The sequence below is a fragment of the Thalia democratica genome, chromosome 9 (assembly GCF_965202585.1).
Source record: "Thalia democratica chromosome 9, ktThaDemo2.hap1.1, whole genome shotgun sequence".
Lineage (NCBI taxonomy): Eukaryota > Metazoa > Chordata > Thaliacea > Salpida > Salpidae > Thalia > Thalia democratica.
This window is the reverse complement of record NC_139173.1, coordinates 10,337,243-10,348,400: the sequence shown is the minus strand read 5'-3', so window position 1 is coordinate 10,348,400 and position 11,158 is coordinate 10,337,243.

The following is an 11,158-nucleotide window of genomic DNA, read 5'->3' as shown; positions in this document are numbered from 1 at the left end:
GGTTAAAATTTTGATTTTTATGTTAACCTATAAATTTTACATCAAATTAATATTTTATATTTGTTTTAATAAATAAACTATATGTGTTATTTTATCTTTTATTTATGTGTCTTCCAATTTAAGTGGTCTAGGTTTTGATGCCTAGGCTCATCATATGAACAATAAACTTGTAATCGTAAAGTAAAATATATAAAAAGGCATAGTTTTTTATTAATATATTAAAATTCAAAATAAACTAGAACAACTTATTTACATTTAAAGTATTTTTTATCCTTGTTTCTAAATAAATTAACTTTATTGTCCCTGGTATGAATCTTTTATAAATAATTTTATTTTATCTTTTCGTTAGTTTGTTTCTAACCTTAACTTTTACTGTTTAAGATTTTAGACCTTTCATTTTTTGCCTTTAGTATAGGTATATTATAAAATTTTATTATTCAGTTTCTTTTTATGTTACAGACTTGGTAGTAGCTAAAAAAACTTTTAATCGGCCTGCATGCAAAATTGACTTTCCGTGCGAAAAGTCATCGAGCCAAAATGTCGCTGTGCAAAAATTTCATCATAAAAATGTGACGTTGTGCAACAATGCTGTCGTAAAAAATTGTCATCGTGAAAAAATGTCGCCGTGCAAAAGTGACCCTCCGTGCAAAAGTGTCGCCGTGCAAAAGTGTCCCCTCGTGCAAAAGTGACCCTGCGTGCAAAAGTGACGCTCGTGCAAAAATGACACCCACCCGTTTATAAGACATGTCTTTATTTATTAGTCATAAGAGTCTAGAAAAACTTTAAATACGTAGATGGATAATACAACAACAACATTACAAAATTTTTAAACTTAAACTGAAACTGTAGCAAAACTGTTTTCAATATAACTTATATTTTATGTTAAATATTACCAAAACGATTATTAAAACTCTTTTAAACTACTACGAAAATTTAAAATATTACTTAGTAGTATTTCAATAGATCGACATAAACACTTATATCTTGGCATCTTTAAAGAATGCTACAAAAATGTAGATAAAAAAAACTGCAAGGTATTATACAAATATTTATTCACCAAAATAATTAGAACTAAAAACTTTTGTTGTAAGCTATAAGCTCAAAAATAGTCTACTTTAAAATCTGAAAAAAAGGACTTGAACTTTAAACATACTCTAATTTTTATATTTACAAAAAACTAAGTTTTAACTTATTATACTTTATTGAACGACAAAAAAGACGTTCAAACTATTTGGTCCTAGGTTTAATATCACAAAAAATAATAAATTATATATTAAAGCGTGTTAAAAGTATAAATAAAAGGTGTACGTAGACTATCTGTGAGAATTTAAAGTTTCGTTTAACTATGTTTTACACCATAAAACCACTTACATATTAGCATATGCTGTTAAATTTATTTATATTAAACTTCATTAATATTTTGTAGAATTCTTAACTACGTTAGTTACTTATTTGACATACCAGTTGTCCATAACTTTAAAACATTAAAAAACTTGTTTAAAAGTCCTAAAACGAAGCTTGTTAGATTATCAAAAAAAGTTCTAAATCAGGTATTTCCAAAGTGGGCCAAGTGACCCCCTTGTGGACCATGAGGAGCAAAGGGGCCAGGGGGGTGTATGAGCTGTAAAGGGGCCACAAATGGCCCATGAGGTCATAATAAAAACTTACACTAGATATTCTGGAGTTGATGGTGAAGGTCTTAGGTTTTTTGAGTAATCTTGTTGAAGAGGTCCATAGCTTTTTTATATTCTGTTTAGGGGGCCTTTTGAAAAATATTTTGGGAAACCCTGTTCTAAATAAAACTAACAACAATTAACTATATATATTTTTCATATTTCATTAAAAATTATGTTTTCTTAGTATTTTTTTATACATACAAAAATTAATAATACAACTGTGTGTACCGAAAAGTGAATTAACTACTCTTATTCTTTTAAGTTGAAAATTTTTTTATAAAATAATTTGTATAGCAATCTGAATAGCTCGCTAAAGTATTCTAAAAAACGATTTCTTATATCTAACCCGTATAAAAAAAATATTTAATTCAGGATATATGTTAATAAAGCAACAAAATTAAAATTTAAATACTCGGATCCATTTATCTATTACAATTGCATATACCACTAATTTTAAGGTAGTAAAACTACTTTGCTTAAATGTAAATTTTTTTTTTCATATCTCCTAAAGGTTTAAACTTATAATTTGCATTTGAAGTTTGTAATTATTATACTTTAGTTAACCTGCTTAAAAAAATAACATTATATTTCTAACTACTTAAAGTTTTTTGTTGTTAATACCATTTACAGTCAACGTTATTAAAAGTGTTTTAATTTTTACAGAATAACTAAGACTTTTTATTTTGAATGAAGATTTACGATTTATATATTTTTTATTTCATTATTTTTTTTATTTTTTAGATAACCAAGTACCTATCAAAATATTTCGTCTGTTTTTGTTAAAATATATTTTAAGTAAACTACATCTTTTTGTGCAATTTATGTTTCGATAATTTAAGTTTTTTACCGCCTACACTATTTCTACTAGTTTATGCATACTTGTCATAATGTTTGTTAGTATAAATAAAAAATAATTAACTAGATTTTTGAGATAATCTTAAGAGACAAATCTAAACTTCAGTAACTTTACTACGTAAAAGAAATAATTGAATCCGGCAAAAAAAAAAAAAACTTAGTTTTCTAAAGTTACGAAACGGTTTTTGAATACGGTTTGCGTACTTTTTTCACTTCTTTTAGTTCAGTAACAGTTTATTATAATTGTGACAAGCTAAGTATACTATTTTAGAGCTTACAACAGTTTGAATTAAAACAGTAATTTATAAAACCATGGAACTTATTTTCTGAAATCCAAACATCAAACATCTACAAAATTTAAAGCTTTTATGAATAATTTAACTAAACTTTTTCTGTTTTTGACTTTGACACTTTAGTTGTAAAAAAACACACTCTTTCAGATAAAGTTAAAATGTTAGTGAAGTAAAACAAAAAATTCATTCTTGTATACTATTTTAACTATTTTTCAGAATTCAAACCCTGTTTATTAAGCTTTATATCACTTTTCTAGAAAGTTTACTTACTTTATAGATATAAAAGTATTTGTAACACTTTTTTTGATAGTTTATGATATATATCACTAAGCATATCTAATTTGTTTTACTTTTTTCTTAGAATTTTTCAAAAATAGAATAGTTTTACGCATTTAGTTAAGTTAAACATTTTAGAAAACTTTATGTTTGCTGAGTAAGTAAAAATAAATAATTAAGTATATACAGTAACTTTTAAGTATAAACGCTTAAATATGGCATTAAAAAAAAAATTAATGTGTAAGCAACTTTTTTTGTAAATTTTCAAAGATAAACTAAAATGTACAAAACTTTCAGAAAAAACTTTCATTTAAGTATGTTCTATACGAAAACAAATAATCACATACGAACATATGCTGTTAACTTTATCAATATTTTAAAGAACTTTTAACTACGTTAGTTACTTATTTGACCTACTAACTGTCCATAATCTGATATAAAAATCTTTAAAAAAATCATTGTACATTGAGTATGCTTTAAAAACATAAAAAACTCGTTAAAAAAACATAAAACGAAGCTTGTTAGGTTATATAAATATAAATATGTTTTAAATAAAACCATCATCAATAATCTATATATTTTTCATATTTCATTAAAAATGTTATTTAATTTAAAGTAAAATTTTTATACTGAATAAATTTTAAAATAAAACTGTGTGTATTTTAAAGTAAATAACTATTGTTACGCTTTTTAATTGAAAAAGAGTTTATAAAACATTTTTAAAGCATCCATGATAGCTCGCTAAAGTATTCTGGAAAACGTTATGTAATACTTTACCTGTATAACAAAACAATGTTTTATTCAGAATATATGTTAAATGCAGTAATAAAACTACAATTTAAATATTGAGGTCTTTTGTTCTATTCAAACTGCAGTTACCATTAATTTTAAGATAGTAAAACTATTTTGCTTAAATGTTAATTGTTTCATATCCATCAAAGGTTTAAACTTATACTTTGTATTTGTAATTATCATAATTTTAGTTAACCTGCTTTTATAAAAGAGATTTTTGTCCCTCACTGCTTAAAGTTTATGTCGTTAATTTCATTTACAGTCAACGTTATTAAAAGTTCTTTAATTTATATAAGAATAACTAAGATTTTTTTTTATCAAAGTTAACTTTTTTTATATATGTTCATTGAATTTTATTCTTTTTTTTATTTTTTTAATAACCAAATATTTAATAAAGTAATTTCCTGTTTTTTTTTGTTAGAATATATACGTCTTTTATAAATTACAGCTCTTTGTGTAATTAAGAATTCAATAATCAAAATTTTTTACCTCCTATACTTTTTTTACTAGTTCATGCGTATTTGCCAAATGCTATGTTAGTAAAAATAAAAATTACTAATTAAGTAGATTTTTGAGATCAACTTAAAAAACAAACATAAACTTTAATAACTTTACTACGTAAAACAAATAATTGAAACGTGGGAAACTACTTAACTTAATTTTCTAAAATTACAAAACTGTAAGTACTTACTACTTACATACTTTTTTTCAATGCTTTTACTTAAACAATAACATTTAATTCATTTAGGCTAGCTATATATATATTATCCTAGAACTTACAAAAGTTTAAATTAACAATATTTTGTAAAAATATGGCACTTATTTTTTCTGAAAGATAAGCATCTAAATATTGCTATAATCAACTAAAGTTTTATCTAATAAATTTAAAGCTTTTAAGAAAAATTTAATTAAACCTATTTTTATTTTTTATTTTTTCACTTTATTTGTAAAAAAACTCCCTTTTCCAGATAAATTTAAAAGGTTAGTGTAGTTTAATGATACTCATTTTTAAATACAATTTAGATATATTATGTATATTTAGAAAACAAATAAAGATATCTCAACTGCTAGAGGGAAAAAATATATTTAATCTTTTAAGACTATATTGTGCAAACTATTTAAACAAGACTGACGAGGTCTTTGACCGAAACTTAGTTTGTATAATTAAGTCTTGAAAAAATAAATGATAAAATAATTTCTTTATACTTAAAAAAAAAATAAAGTTTAAATTAATATATTTGTATATTAAAGTCTTTTTTATATCTAGTTTATTTTGAAATATTATTGTGTATGTGTTTAAATATTAATAATATATTAATTTTGAGAAAAACAATTACTAAGTTTCACCGCAGATCGGATTTTAAATTGTAGATCTGTAGTAAAATAAAAACGGTAAAAATTGAAAATTGATATAAGACGTTATTTAGGCAAAACTTGTTATCTACGAGGCAATTCGTTTTTGATCTACAATTACAAATTTTTTCGTTTATATCTGATTTTTCATAAGTTTTTTTTTGTGTAATTTATAAGAGCCATAACATTTGGTTTGCAGCAGAATGATATTTTTATGCAATTTCTGTCAATTATTTTGTGGTAGATGCTGTCTTTGTTAAACTGCTTATTTATTAACTCCAGGAAAAGCTTACCAACTTTGGTCTGTACATATTTACAAATCGAGGGGGTTGTAATAAATGCAATTTGTTTTTATTTTTCTAATGTTTGTATTAAATTATTTGTAGGTTAAATTATATTAAAAATTACTTAATGCATTTTGGTATAAGCCTTTGATGTTATTGAAAACTTCTTCATATTGTTTTTAAATATACTATGTTTTAAAATTCTAGATTAATTTTTTTTTCTCTTAACCATTTACTAAAAGTTATGATAGTAATTAATTGATAGTAGTTAATTAAAGATTAGTAATACTAAAAAAATTAGATAACAAAGCTAAAGATTTTACGCCAAAGTACTATAGCGTTTAATATTTTAATATTTGTTAAATAAATAATCGTTTCAACCAGCGAAGTAAGCCCTAAAATATTTACAAGCCATAAAAAAGTTATGTGTATTTCAACACGTGTTACAATCATTTATTTATGAAAAATTAAACGTTAAAAAGATTTAGATTGGTTAATTAGAACTTTTCATTTTAGTAAAAGATGCTCTAGCAATAAGTATAATAACATTTTTTTATAAAATCAGAATAAAGAATGTATGTAAATTAAATATATTCTTCCCACAAACTGTCTTAGTTATGTTTTAAACTTTATATTCGTTAATTTTGTGTATGTTTCAAAATTTAAACAGTTAACTTACATTGCAATTAGTCTAATCACAGAATCATGAAAGTCAAGAAAATATCTTTCTTATTGATTTCATTTATCGTAGTTTGCATTAGCTGTTTTTTGTACCGTAATAAAGTTAAAATTAAGAATAAACTTTTTATTAAAACTTATTCTCCTTATGAAATACACAGTTTAAAGACTTAAACAAAACATTTATACTGTTTACTAGTAAGAAGACCATTAATAATTAAAATATTTAAAAAGCATTCTAGTGAACATAATTTATTTTTAAACAAATTTGTACAAAAAGTATTATACTTAAACAAAACTTTCGTCAAGATGACTTATAGATTTTTTTTCTGACGCAACGTATGTTTATGTAAAATAAGATAATTAATTACCTTTGATAAAAAAATTTCGTGTTTTAACTTCATAAGTAAGAATTTTTTATGTTTTTTCATTGGGTTTCATAATAATATGTATGACCTACATATGATGCATATAAAAAGTACATACTTAATATAAGAGTAGCTAGTAATGTTTTCATACGATTAAAAAAACATGCTTTAAAACTTTTCTTTATTAGGTAAAAGGTTACATAAGTTAAGCAGGTTAAAAATTTTTAACACTTGTTTAGATACTTAGCAGTAGAAACATTTCAGTTATGAACACACATTACTTAAAATTAAACACTCAAATTTTGATTGTACTAGATTTAAAAAGTTAATAACTTTTATTTAAATTTTATGGTCATATCAAGATTAAGCTTTAAAAATTAAGTAACTTAAGATATATATCTTAGTAAAAGTCTATTTCAACAATACGAGTTTTATTAAATCAATACATTACAAAGCTCTTACAATTTAAGTGATTTTTTTTTTAAATATTGAACAGATTTCCATTAATAAGCAAGTTATAGGTTTAACTATATAAATTTATACAAAGATTATTAAACTTGGCAGTTTTCAACTATACAGAATATATCGAAAACTTTTCTTATGTTTGTTATTTCTGTTGCAAATAATTATCTATATGTTAACTTTAAAAGTTTATGACTTAATCAAGTTTTTTAAAGGAATAAAACTTGTTAAATAAACTTTTCAATAGGAAAATTTAACGCTTTTTACTGTTTTTAGAATTGAAACACAAAGAAAAAATTTATACACTTACGTTTTTATTTAGCTATAAATCTTGTCTAATTACCAAAAAAAATAACCGCCGAAATTATGTATCAATTTTCCAACTAAGTGTTGTATTTAAATAAACCTTCAGAGTTTTTATTAATTTTTAAAGCACTGAAATCAATATCAAAAAATTTTAAAGTCAATTAGTCTAAATGTTGACAAAATAAACTATTTTTTTTAGAAAAGCACTTTTAATGTAAAAACAAATAACAAAATTTTTGTTTAAAATCAACATATGTTACTAATTAAAAAGGCTAAACTAAGATTTGTTTTTGGAAAAAAAAGCAACCATTGTTTTTTTATAGAACCTAACTAAAAAAGACGTTAACTAAACTAAGGAAGTTACATAAAAAACATATAACTATAAGTTACTCAAAAATCAATAAAGTTTATGAAGTTTAGATAAATGCAAAAATTTAAAAGTGTAAAAAAGTATATTCTACTTTACAAAATAAAACAAAACAATTGAAAAACAATATACAATACTAATTGGAAAAAATATATGGCTAGTGAAATATACATTATATTTGTGTGTTATACTAAGTCTAAGTTTTTTGTTCAGTTTTTGTTGTACTTATAAAATAAATATAATTTCAAATTAAGAAAAAGTTTACCAAATAAGTTTAGTATCAAAATTTAGTTTCACTGCTTGTTAAAACCTACTATCTTAGACTTTAATGTAAGCAATTTTTTTTAATGGAGCTTTTTTTTCGCGTATGAAATTATGATTGTTTAAAAACTATTTTTTAATAACAGGCTAGATTTTTTATCTAGTCTGTATGAATTTATTAATTTATAATTTTTTGCTCGTTTTTTTACACATAGTTTATATAGTTAAAAAAAGAATCTAATAAGGGTTTAAAAATACAACTTAACGCATTATTATTTAACTTGTTATAAATACTTAAAGTTTGCAAGTCAAAAAAAAAAAACAATAAAAAGTTAATTTACAAAAAATAACTGCCGATCGTAAAATTGTAGTTTCAAGTTAAAACAAAGTTTAAAATTTTACAACTTTAGTTCGTTGTAAAGTTTTTAACTATTTTGACGAATCTCTGTATAACTTAGTGTAATAACAAAACAAAATTTACAACTTTTAAGTTGTATTAAGTGGATTAATTAAACTTAAGTATTACACTTATTATAAATTAACTAGAATTTTTGTCATAATAAAAAGTATTTTGGATAAACTGTGAAAAGTAGTTTAATTTTACAAACAGTTCGTTATTATAAAAATAAACATAAACAATGAAATTTTAAATTTATGATTTTTTAGCTAACACCAAGGCTATAATTGTGTATTAAATCAATATGTTTCTTCCAATATAATAAAATATAATACTGCAGTTGATATATGTATAGTTGCCTTTTTGAACCTGAAATAATGTCTACATTTTAAAATTAACCCACTTTTTAATTTACATAAATAATTTTCTTATCTAAAATTAAGTAGAATTAGCATCGAAAAAAAAAACTAATTTCAGTTATGTGTACTTAAGCTAAATGCTTATAAACTTAGCTTATAATAAAATATTTGATTATTTAAATCTCACGTATAAATTAATAGATAGAAACTTAATAAACATTTAATCTAAATTGATAGCTAACAGGCGAAGGTTTAAAGATAGAATATTTTTTATTTTTACTATTTAGGTTGAAACTTAAATAATTTTTGATGTATAGAATATTTTTAGAGTACAAATTATCTTAATTTCAAATAAATTAACATTGTTTAATATTATATTTATTAAAGAGCAACTTGATAACAATACTTTTTTGAAATCTTTATTTGAGAGTAAAACTAAAAGAATTAAAAATTGAAAAAAAAACGTGTAAGCTATCATATTTTACTCAGATATTAATTATGAGATATCAGCATGATTAAATACCTGATCAGGAAAATGAACAAAATTTTATAACTTAATAAATTGAAAAACTTAAACTAATAAAAGCCAAAATGTGCACTAAATTAAGAACTTTAATTTATCAGAAAGTCGGTGTTTTTACTAAAACTTACTATAACATAAAACATTAAAAAATCTAAATCAAACTTTTCATACCAAAGTTTATGTTATTGTATATTGTACAACTTTTTGATTCACAACGTTTATAAGAAAAACACTAAACAGTTTAACTTTGAAAAATTTCTTTTGAATTTAGATATGCTAAAATATTTTGCTTATAAAATATATTGAAGAAAAATAAAAGTTCATTTCATATAGTTATCTAAACTTGAAATAATATTACTTTATAAATATAACAAAATTCAAGCTTTTACTTATTTAGTAACATTTGGCATAAAAAAGACACTTTTGATTAGGCTTATAAGCAGTTCGTTTTAGTAAATTTAGTAAATTACAAAAATATAAAGCCTTATTTTATAAAAAAAAAGTAAATAGCTAAAATAATTATTCAGAGTTAGCAATCTAGCTAGAAAGCCTTTAAAACAGTTTTGTCGTATTTAATAATGAAATTAAGTTTAAAGTTACTTTGTTTTGTTTTTAATAGTGTAAACTACAAAAAAAGGAATAGTTCATTACTATCAGTTTTAAATCACCATTGTCTTTAAAGTCGTACTAAGATAGTTTAGATTAAGTGCTGTTTGTATATCTGCATTAACAAACTAGTATTTTATTACATGCATACATATATATACAAAGTTTTATTTAATACTTTATATATGTAGAAAATGAATAATAACAAATGAAACCTTGTAAAATAACAAACTAATTATTTTGAATAAATTTTTTTTTTTCAGTTTATTCCGTATAGTTCTTACGTTTGTTATTATAGTTTTACTTTTAAAAATGTTTAGAACTTTTCTTCAATGCTTAATATTAAATATTCAAACTACCTTGTGATTATACTATTATTGTTTTCATGTACAAATTTCTCTTTTTCATACGGTTTGTTACACTTTTAACTACTTCTAATATCATAACAAATAATAAAATAAGTATAATTTTATAAATATACAGTTAATTCTGTGCACCGTTATAGTATTGTCATGTATAAACAACTAATATATTCTACAGTTCGTTTGACATTTGAATTTTCAAAATTTAGTAATAGATAAGCAAAAACTGTTTTTTATACAAACCGTACACTTATTTAAATTTACTTTCAAATTAATTTTAATGTGAATATGAAAACAATTGTATTGTTTAATTATGTTAACATTTATTTCTAACAAGCAACATAAATATGTTCGAAAAAAAAAGAAGTTTCTTCAAACTTTATTTTCAAGAAGAAGTAAAGATATCAGTTCAAGTAATTTAATAAATTTGAACTAGACTGATTTCTTGTTTCTAAATTGTTAATTTTAAACAAATACCTAATTTTAAACCATTTGTTTGTGCTTAGTTTAACTTACTAATTTCCTAAAGCTATAACTGCTAAAACAAAATAGTTTTTTTTAAACTAGACCTTGTTTTATTAAGCCAATTGAAAACAGCAACTGCTAACTTTTTTAAGTTTTTTTTTAACATGAAGCTTTTAAAGTTTGTAAAGCATTCCAAACTAAGTTAAAGTTTTTTTTACGATGTAAATAACGACATAATTCTAAATTTTTTGTTCGCTAATTGATTTTATTTTATATTATGCTTTTTCTCTTATCGTTAAACTTTTTATTATTTTATTCCTTTCATATTTTAGTAAAGTTTTAGTTTTGTCTTTTTTCTTCAAATATTTTTTATAAAAATAATTAATAGTTTTCTGCTAACTTAGTTTGAACTTTATAAAAAAAAACAAAAACATATATTTTCAAAGTTTATCTTTGAACCTTCCAATAGCAATTA